The sequence below is a fragment of the Lolium perenne genome, chromosome 3 (assembly GCF_019359855.2).
Source record: "Lolium perenne isolate Kyuss_39 chromosome 3, Kyuss_2.0, whole genome shotgun sequence".
Taxonomy (NCBI): domain Eukaryota; kingdom Viridiplantae; phylum Streptophyta; class Magnoliopsida; order Poales; family Poaceae; genus Lolium; species Lolium perenne.
Window position 1 is genome coordinate 51,543,850 of NC_067246.2, and position 9,637 is coordinate 51,553,486.

The window sequence follows — 9,637 nt, forward strand, 5'->3', positions numbered from 1 at the left end:
CCGGCGACGGCGTGGAGACGACGAGGGCGGCGACGGCGATCGATGGCGTCTCAGATCAGCAGCGCGCAGGGGTGTCGTTCGGGCGGAGGAAGAAGAAACTGTGGCGCGGCGGTTCGCGCCGCGGGAATATATAGGGACCCCCCTTTAGTGGCGGTTGGGGGCGCCAACCGCGACTAAAGGGGTACCTTTAGTCGCGGTTGGCCACACCAACCGCGACTAAAGGATTTTTCGCCGGGTTTTTAATTTCCCGCGCGCAAGGACCTTTAGTCGCCGTTGGCCAAGCCAACCGCGACTAAAGGTATTTTTTGAAAATACTTTTCTTTTTTGAAAATCATAAAATACATATAATATATCAATAAATACAGAAAAATAAAACTAATTCAATTCAAAATGTTAAAAATACAAATAATATATCAAAAAATTCAGAAAAATAAAACTAATTCAATTCAAAATGTTAAAAATACAAATAATATATCAAAAAATTCAAAAAAATAAAACTAATTCAATTCAAAATGTTAAAAATACAAATAGTATATCAAAAAATTAAGAAAAGTAAAACTAATTCAATTCAAAATGTTAAAAATACTAATAATATATCAAAAAATTCAGAAAAATAAAACTAATTCATTTAAAAATCTTAAAAATACAAATAATATATCAAAAAATTCAGAAAAATAAAACTAATTCATTTAAAAATCTTAAAAATACAAATAATATATCAAAAAATTCAGAAAAATAAAACTAATTCATTTCAAAATCTTTCCGCGTTCCTCTTCCCACCAGTTCTTCCCGGCCGCCTCTGTCTTCCGAAGATTTCTTCCCTGTCTTCCCGCCTCTTTCTTCCCGCCTCTTTCTTCCCGCCACTTTCTTCCCGCCACTTTCTTCCCGCCTCTTTCTTCCCGCCACTTTCTTCCCGCCTCCTGTCTTCCCGCTCCCATTTTTCCCGCCATTTGTCACTACATATATGTAGCCCGGCTTGGCCAGCATTATCACATCTCTGCAATCTCTCATCACTCTCTCATGGCTTCCACCGCACCCACTCTAACCTACCAGCAGGTGGAGGAGCTTTGCGCCTCGAACTACCCTTGCCCACTGGGCTACCGCGTCCCCGCTGGCTGGAGCCTAAGCGTCGGCGGCGTGCCGGTCCCTCCCGTCCCTCAGGGTACTGCGCGCCGGGCGGCCATCACGAACCACTACTACCTCGACCTCACGCCGGAGCAGCGGATGAATCCCCGCTGGCATCCCGATAACCAGCATACTTGGGACGCCTTCTTCATCAATCGGCGTGAGAGGGCGCTCGCCAGGTATGAGGAGGACGGTCTGCCTCCTGGGAACTTCCACGAGGCCGGCCGGCGGCTATGGTGGTACGGCCGGACTCTGCAGAGCGTCATGGACTACATCACGGCCGGCGATATCCCCCGCCTGCGCTACCCTCAGTTCGAGCCACGAGCGCCGCCCGACGACAGCGACGACATCAGTGACAATGATGGCGGCAACTTAGAAGGCGACGACTACCAGTACAACGGCGGCGGCTATGAAGACTACGAGTATGCATATTATACGCCTAGGCAGGAGTATGACTGAATCACTCCAAATTTCATGTATCATCAGTGCTATCTCGAGTCAATTGAATCATTCGAAAATGGACACCAAACACATCACGGGTAATATAATTCACATGATCCATTCAACAAAGTTTGGTACAATAAATTATTACACATCATTTCTTCCCTTGTGTCCCTGCTTGCTTACGATTGTGCCGTATCCATGGAGCATCCTCATCATTTAACTTAATGCTTGGGTCGGTGTTCACTTTGAAGGGCGGAATTTCAGCAAACATATTATAATCTTCTGACATGTCTGTCTTGTCCTCCACTCCCACGATGTTTCTTTTCCCTGAAAGAACAATGTGGCGCTTTGGATCATCGCATGATGTACTGATCGTTTTATTATCTTTCCGTTTCCTCAGTTTGCTACTCATGTCCTTCACATAGAAAACCTGAGCGACATCTTTCGCTAGGACGAATGGTTCGTCAAGGTAACCAAGATTGTTGAAATCCACCATTGTCATTCCGTATTGCTGGTCCACCTTTACCCCACCTCCTGTTAGCTTGAACCATTTGCACCGGAACAAAGGGACCCTAAAGGAGGGTCCATAGTCAAGTTCCCATATCTCTTCTATGTAACCATAATATGTGACCTTTTGCCCATTCTCGGTTGCTGCATCAAAGCGGACACCACTGTTTTGGTTGGTGCTCTTTTTATCTTGGGCGATCGTGTAAAATGTATTCCCATTTATCTCGTACCCTTGGAAAGTCGTTATAGTCGAAGATGGTGTCTTGGCCAACATGTACAGCTGATCTACAACATGATCGTCATTCATTAAATGTTTTCTCAACCAACTGCCGAAAGTCTCCATGTGGGCCTTCCTAATCCAGGATTCAGGCTTCCCAGGGTTGTCCGAGCGTAAAATATTCTTGTGTTTCTCAAAGTACGGAGCCACCAAGCTGGAATTGGTCAGAACTGTGTGGTGTGCTTGATCGGAGAATGGCCGTCCATACATATCGTTGATTTCCTTCCGATCGTGCCTTTTCCACTTAGTCTCCACTCGTGCCGCGATCGAGGAAGACCAATCGGCTTAAGGTCAGGAACAAAGTCAACACAAAACTCAATTACCTCCTCATTTCCATAGCCCTTGGCGATGCTTCCTTCTGGCCTAGCACGGTTACGAACATATTTCTTTAATATTCCCATGAACCTCTCGAAGGGGAACATATTGTGTAGAAATACAGGACCGAGAATGGAAATCTCATCGACTAGGTGAACAAGGAGGTGCGTCATAATATTGAAGAAGGATGGCGGGAACACCAACTCGAAACTGACAAGACATTGGATCACATCGTTCTGTTACCGTGGTAGAACTTCTGGATTGATTACCTTCTGAGAGATTGCATTGAGGAATGCACATAGCTTCACAATGGCTACTCGAACATTTTCCGGCAGGAGCCCCCTCAAAGCAATCGGAAGCAATTGCGTCATAATCACGTGGCAGTCGTGAGACTTCAGGTTTTGGAACTTTTTCTCCGCCATGTTTATTATTCCCTTTATATTGGACGAGAATCCAGACGGGACCTTCATACTGCTCAGGCATTCAAAAAAGATGACCTTCTCTTCTTTGGTCAGAGCGTAGCTGGCACGACCTTGAAACCATTCCGGATGCCGGTCATCAGGGTCTTTCAAACGTTGCTGGTCCTGCCGTGCTTCCTTTGTATCATTTGTCTTCCCATACACGCCCAAGAAGCTTAGGAGGTTCACGTAAATATTCTTCGTAACGTGCATCACGTCGATTGCAGAGCGGACTTCTAGGACTTTCCAATATTCTAGCTCCCAGAATATAGATTTCTTCTTCCACATGGCTGCGTGCCCGTCAGCTCCCTTCGGAACTGATTGTCCGCCAGGACCCTTTCCAAAGATGACTTTCAAATCCTTGACCATATCAAATACCTCAGCACCAGTGTGTTCCGCAGGCTTCGGCCGGTGATCTGCCTTGCCGTTGTAATGCTTGCCTTTCTTTCTTACTGGATGAATTTTCGGAAGAAATCGACGATGCCCAAGGTACACGTTCTTCTTACAATTTGGCAAATGTACACTTTCAGTCTCATGTAAGCAGTGCGTGCATGCATTGTATCCCTTATTTGACAGTCCCGAAAGGTTACTAAGAGCAGGCCAATCGTTGATGGTTACGAAAAGCAACGCTCGTAGGTCAAATTCCTCTTCTTTGTGCTCATCTCACACACGGACACCAGGTCTGCCCCACAGCTGTAAAAGTTCATCAACTAATGGCCTTAGGTACACATCGATGTCGCTGCCGGGTTGCTTCGGACCTTGGATGAGCACTGGCATCATAATGAACTTCCGCTTCATGCACAACCAAGGAGGAAGGTTGTAGATGCATAGAGTCACGGGCCAGGTGCTATGGCTGGAGCTCTGCTCGCCAAAAGGATTCATGCCATCTGTACTTAGACCAAATCTTATGTTCCTTGCGTCAGCTGCAAAATCTTTGCTCTCTGTCGATCTTTCTCCATTGCGTTCCATCTGCGGGGTGTCTCAACTCCCCGTCCGACTTACGGTCCTCTTTGTGCCATCGCAACAACTTGGCATGCTCTTTGTTTCTGAACAGACGTTTCAACCGTGGTATTATAGGAGCATACCACATCACCTTGGCGGGAACCCTCTTCCTGGGTTTCTGGCCCTCAACATCGTCACCAGGGTCATCGCCTCTGATCTTATAACGCAATGCAGTGCATACCGGGCATTCTTTCAAATTCTCGTATTCACCGCGGTAGAGGATGCGATCGTTGATGCATGCATGTATCGTCAGAACCTCTAAACCGAGAGGGCAGACAACCTTCTTCGCTTCGTACGGTGTGGAGGGCAACTCGTTATTCTTTGGAAACATATTCTTCAACATTTTCAGCAAGTTTTCAAAGGCCGAGTCAGCTACACCTGCCTGTGCCTTCCATTTCAGCAAATCCAGTGTGCAGCCCAGCTTTTTCAGACCATCATCGCATCCGGGGTACAGCGCCTTTATGTGATCCTCTAACATGCGATCCAAATTCTCCCTCTCCTTTTCAGTTTCGCAGCGTCTCCGTGCATCAGCAATGGTCCGACCAAGATCATCAACGGGATCATCACGTGCCTCTTCTTCACCTTCCCCTTCACCTTCCCCTTCACCTTCAGCATCCTCCATGAAAGTATCACCGAAATGAGCAAGATAGTTTTCATCGATGAAATCATCCCCTTCTTCATCTTCTTCCATTATAACCCCTCTTTTTCCATGCTTGGTCCAACAATTATAGCTTGGCATGAAACCGTGCCGAAGCAGGTGCATGTGAACATCTCTTGAGGAAGAGTAACCCTTCTGATTCTTACAGTTAACACATGGACAGATAACAAAACCCCCCCTGCTTGTTCGCATTAGCCACTACGAGGAAATCTTTCAAACCCGTAGTGAACTCGCCGGAGAGTCGGTTACCGTACATCCATTGCCGATTCATCTGCATTATTATAATATAAAATATATAATTAACCATCATGCATTTGTTAAACTAACTAGCTACAAACAATATAAATTAAACAATGAACTACACACATGCATATTTTATCAATGACACATGAAAGGTTCAAGTTGCTAACCGCGATTGAGGAGGAAAAAATAAATAAGGAAGCTCAAGTGTGGCTCCAACACTTCATATCATGTTTGTTTCATGCTCTTGGAGCATTTTATCAAACACCTTGTGTGCATAAGAGGAACCAAAAGCAAACCTACACCCCCTTGTGAAGCTTGTGAAGAGAAGTGGCACCAAATGGCTAAGTGCTGTGAGCTGAGGCCCTTTTATAGGGATGGGCCTTTAGTCCCGGTTGGCCTGGCCAACCGCGACTAAAGGCCTTCGGGCACCTTTAGTCGCGGTTGGCCCCTCACGTGCACCAGCTGGCCACCGATCGCCCTGGGCCCAGGCCTTTGGTCACGGTTCGTCTCCCGAACCGCGACTAAAGACTCCATTAGTCGCGGTTCCTATAGTTTCGCGACTAATGGGGCTGGACGGAAGCCTGTTTTTCTACCAGTGTGTATTCCTGGCCGGTTGATGGCTTTGTTAATTCAAAGTCGGGCTCTTTGAGCCTTCTGTTTAAATAAGCTGCTGCTATCTAGGACCAATCAACAGACATCCAAAATTCCAAATCAAGGAATTACTACCTGCACCGTCCGCCAATGCAATTTCAGATAACCGCAACAAGTCATTACAGGATAAGGATCATAGTTTCAGTAGCATCTAGAGATAACCGCAACAAGTGATTACAGGATAAGGATCATAGTTCCACGAATTAGACAGAACCCAATTAAGGTCCACGAACGCTAGCTACAGGAGAGATCGATCAGCACTTATGTGCGGCAAAGGCAGCTAGGCGATCGACGAGGGGCCGGTTGACGTCGACGAAGATGCAGCAGGTTCTTCAGCTGAAGAACTGCGACGGATGGCTCCTCAATCGCGCTGGCGGCGAGACAGGCTCTGCCTCGGCGTTCCTTGTTAGCATTTTAATCTTGATTTGTTTCTATCTGCATGTACGTAGTCGGTTAGGATCATGTAGTTAGTTCAGCCGGTGTGCGGGGTGAGATGCCTATGGGCCGTGCGAAGCGGTGTGAATGGCGAGATGCCGAGCAGTGGCGAGAAGCTGCTGTACATGCCAGCGATGACTAACTGCATGTTCATGCATGCTGGCCGGCTCATGCCTTTCCTGGAGCGAATCTAGGAAGAGCAGGTGAGCTGTTAGTGTTGCAGTACGTGCATGAGTTAGTGGGTTCAGAGTTAGTGGAGTAGTGGGCGAGTGTATGCGCCATATCGTGTAGTGTGTGAGTCTATTTAATCATCTGTAAGCATGTTTACTCAGGGCCACACCAGAGAAATAGAGCACTTCTGCTCCGGTGCTCCTTCCCTGAATTTTTTTTGGGTGCGTTAAACACAACAACGGTGGAAATCTTCCAATTCCTATACATAAGCGGGGACACGATCGTAATTTTAGTGTAGATCCACCATCCATACAACCTTGTACATGCCCGTATGGTCCATGTTGTGTTGTAACTCGTTTTTGTACTACGTGGGGCTGTACTTAGACGAATGAGATCGTTAACTGATCAACGTGACCTCTTTTTTTTTCTTACGCGAGGTACACATGCCGTATCAATACAGATGGGTACATGGGCTAAATATTAGGTTTCGGTAGACCCAACACACAAAAAAGAACCAACTATTACCCTTTAACTTCCCGTTTAGGGGGGAGCACCGGAGCAAGGCTCGAAATAGAGAAGGAGAAAAGGTCAGGCTGCGTGAGGCAGCTGACACAACAAAAAATTCCTGTGTTCTGTTCGTGAGTTAGTTGTGAGAGATAGCTGAGAGGTACAAGAAGAGGGGCTGCATGTTGCAGCCCCCAACATTCCTGAGGGTCAGCCGGAGCATATCGGCGTCGGCGGCGAGGCGGTTGTAGCGCGAGGACTGGCCTTGGGCTTGTCGCGGTGGACGCGCGCCGCCTCCTGGGCCGCTAGCTTCATGCAGCCGAGGTCCTGTGCGGCAATCCACTCAACCTCCATGAGCTCGTAGGTGACGATAAGTCGATGGCGCATGTCGTCGACCACGGCCGCGGCAGCGGCTGCTGCAGGTTCGCCGCCCTCGTCGGGGACAGCAGCCATCTGCTGCTCCTCGGCGGCGGCAGCAGCGGCTGCTGCAGGGTCGCCCACGGCAGCGGACGGAACCTCGGGTGCACCGTCTTCCTCCGCCGGGGCGCGGCCTGGAGCGCCCATGACGACGACGATCGTTGCAGGCACGGCCTCGTCATGCCGTGCGTGCGCCTCCTGATGCGGGGGTGCAGCTGGGAGCACCTCCTCTGGAGGTGCAGGTGCAGGGTGTTCCTCCATGGCTGCATCCTGCGCGTGGGCATCCGGGTGGGCTGGGGCCGCCGCGGGTGCAGCTCGGAGCACAACATCGTCCAGCAGCAACCGAGCGGCCGCCACCGCTCTCACGACCCAGACACCGGAGGCGCGTGGGCGAGGCGGGTGGCGGCGACGAGGAAGTGCCCTCCGCGTTCCTCCCTGCACCTGGGCAGGACGCGGAGCGGCTCGGAGCGGCGCCTGGCGCTCGCAGAAGGCGCTGCGATGCGCAGGAGCAGGAGCAGGGTCTCCCGCTCCCCGAGGCGCAGGAGGAACCGCCGCACCTGCGGGTGGCGCGGGTGAGGCGTGGTGGCGGGGAGGGGGAGAGCGGTGGTCCAGTCTGCGCGGAGCGGTGGGTGGGGGAGAAGCGTGGTGCCGGCGAGCGGGATCAGGGCCGGTCCATACAGCCCTGGGGCGAGACAAAAAAAAATGGGCCCTTGCTAACAAAAAAAAGTTCAGAATGCATTATGTTTCAAAAGCAACCCAATACATAACTTGTATCGATGGTCTTTAAACTACAAAACTCTCAAGTTATATACCACGTATTTGTAACATTCCAGGAAACCGTATAATAATAGAAGGAATACAATGTAGCTCTACAAAAGATCGATCTTCTAAGTTCCAGAAAGTGGCCATCATTTCATCAATTAATCTGTAAAAAAAACAACCTTGTCATAACTGATTGCAAGTTGCAATTTAAAACTTTAGCGCTACCTTGAGAATGTTTGAAGTGAATGAGAGATTACATCAGTTTCTATCCCTTCAATCTGCTATGTTCACCATAATAAATTTCTCCAAAGATTCCTGTATAAGGCACAGTACAGAAAATTTAGCACTTGTTTAGTATGAAGTAGTTTATACTATGATGATCAAATCTTGGAGAACTTACATAAGCTTAAATGATCCTCAATCTGCAATGTTCTTCATGACATTTACCCATCGGAATAAAACTTCCTCGAAGAATCCTTCTTAGATGCGCCACACAGCCTCGACAGAATCCGTGGGCGAACTGACATCACGGCACGAAGACAAAAAATGAAAATCGCTCGCTGATTCCCCTTCCCATCTTCTCCAAAATTTCTCACAGCTGTGTCTCCTCACGCTCAGATCAAATTGGACCTTGAAAAGCTCAAGAACGAGACTAATAAGAGAAGAATGGGAATGAAAAATTGGAGCCAAGGATCCGTGATATTTAATAGTTTGAGCCACGGGAAGGAATGAGCAGGGACGTACCAATTTCTCACCTTTGATGTGGTCATGTTCTTGAAGATGGAAAGAGAGGTGATTGGGGAACCAAATAGCACCATTTTCCCCATCAATGGATACGGAGAATCAGCAACCTTGGAATTGGAAAGGCAAGAGCAGGATTTGAGGCGGGGCGGCGCTGTTATGATTGGAGAATTTGAAGAGGGCAGGGAGGAGGCGAGTCAACCACGCGACTCCGGAGGAGAAAAGAACGATGCCGTTATGGGTGATTTTTTTCTCGAAAAATAACGATGTCGATGGTTGTCTGGTGTGTTGGACAACTACCTGGGCTGGGGCCCCTGCCTCCCGAGGGCCCAGGGTGGTCGCCCCCTTGCCCCGCCTTATGGGCCGGCGGGATGGGCGCGAGGGAGGGGCTGCCGCCCACGGGAGTGGTGGCGGCGCGGAGCTCCGCCACCAAGCTCCATTGCGGTGCGTGGGTGGGGAGGAGCAGGAGGAGGAGGAGGAGGAGGAGGAGGAGGCGGTTATGGAGGAGGAGGAGGCGGTTATGGAGGCCTTTATAATCGGCCGACGGCCGCGGCCAGGAACGGGAGGGAGCCATTGAAAGAACATCTCTCACATTTTGTTTTGTGTGTTTGATGTCAATGTATGTGATACACTAATGTTTGTTTAAGTGGTACAGGGATTATATAGATACATTTTTATGTGTGTTGGATGTGGTCAGTTCTGTCAAAAAGAAGCAGCAAAAAGTTCATCAGGCCGGATAATCCGGGCCGGATATTTTGGAAATATCCGGCCCCCAGTTTTCAGCTAAGGATTTGAGGTTTTGTGGCTCAGTATAGGGGCCGGACTGTTGCCCGGATATTGTCCCGGTTTTGTCCCTAGGCCGGATTATCCGGGCCGGACTTTTCGGAAATATCCGACCCCCTCGATTTTGGCTAAGGACCTGAAGAA

The 9,637-nt window shown here is 48.9% G+C and overlaps 1 long non-coding RNA gene across 2 annotated transcripts; it reads right to left on the reverse strand.

The window, feature by feature from the left end:
* Positions 1-7,883: 7,883 nt before the first annotated feature.
* LOC127339256 (uncharacterized) lies at positions 7,884-8,952 on the reverse strand. Of its 2 annotated transcripts, none has more exons than XR_011754010.1 (3): positions 8,370-8,952; positions 8,195-8,284; positions 7,884-8,132 (listed from the first exon to the last, which is right to left on the reverse strand). It is a non-coding gene; the product is annotated as an uncharacterized lncRNA (long non-coding RNA). The 2 variants fall into 2 exon arrangements; XR_011754009.1 differs by having other exon boundaries at positions 7,894-8,132; positions 8,227-8,284.
* Positions 8,953-9,637: the final 685 nt, after the last annotated feature.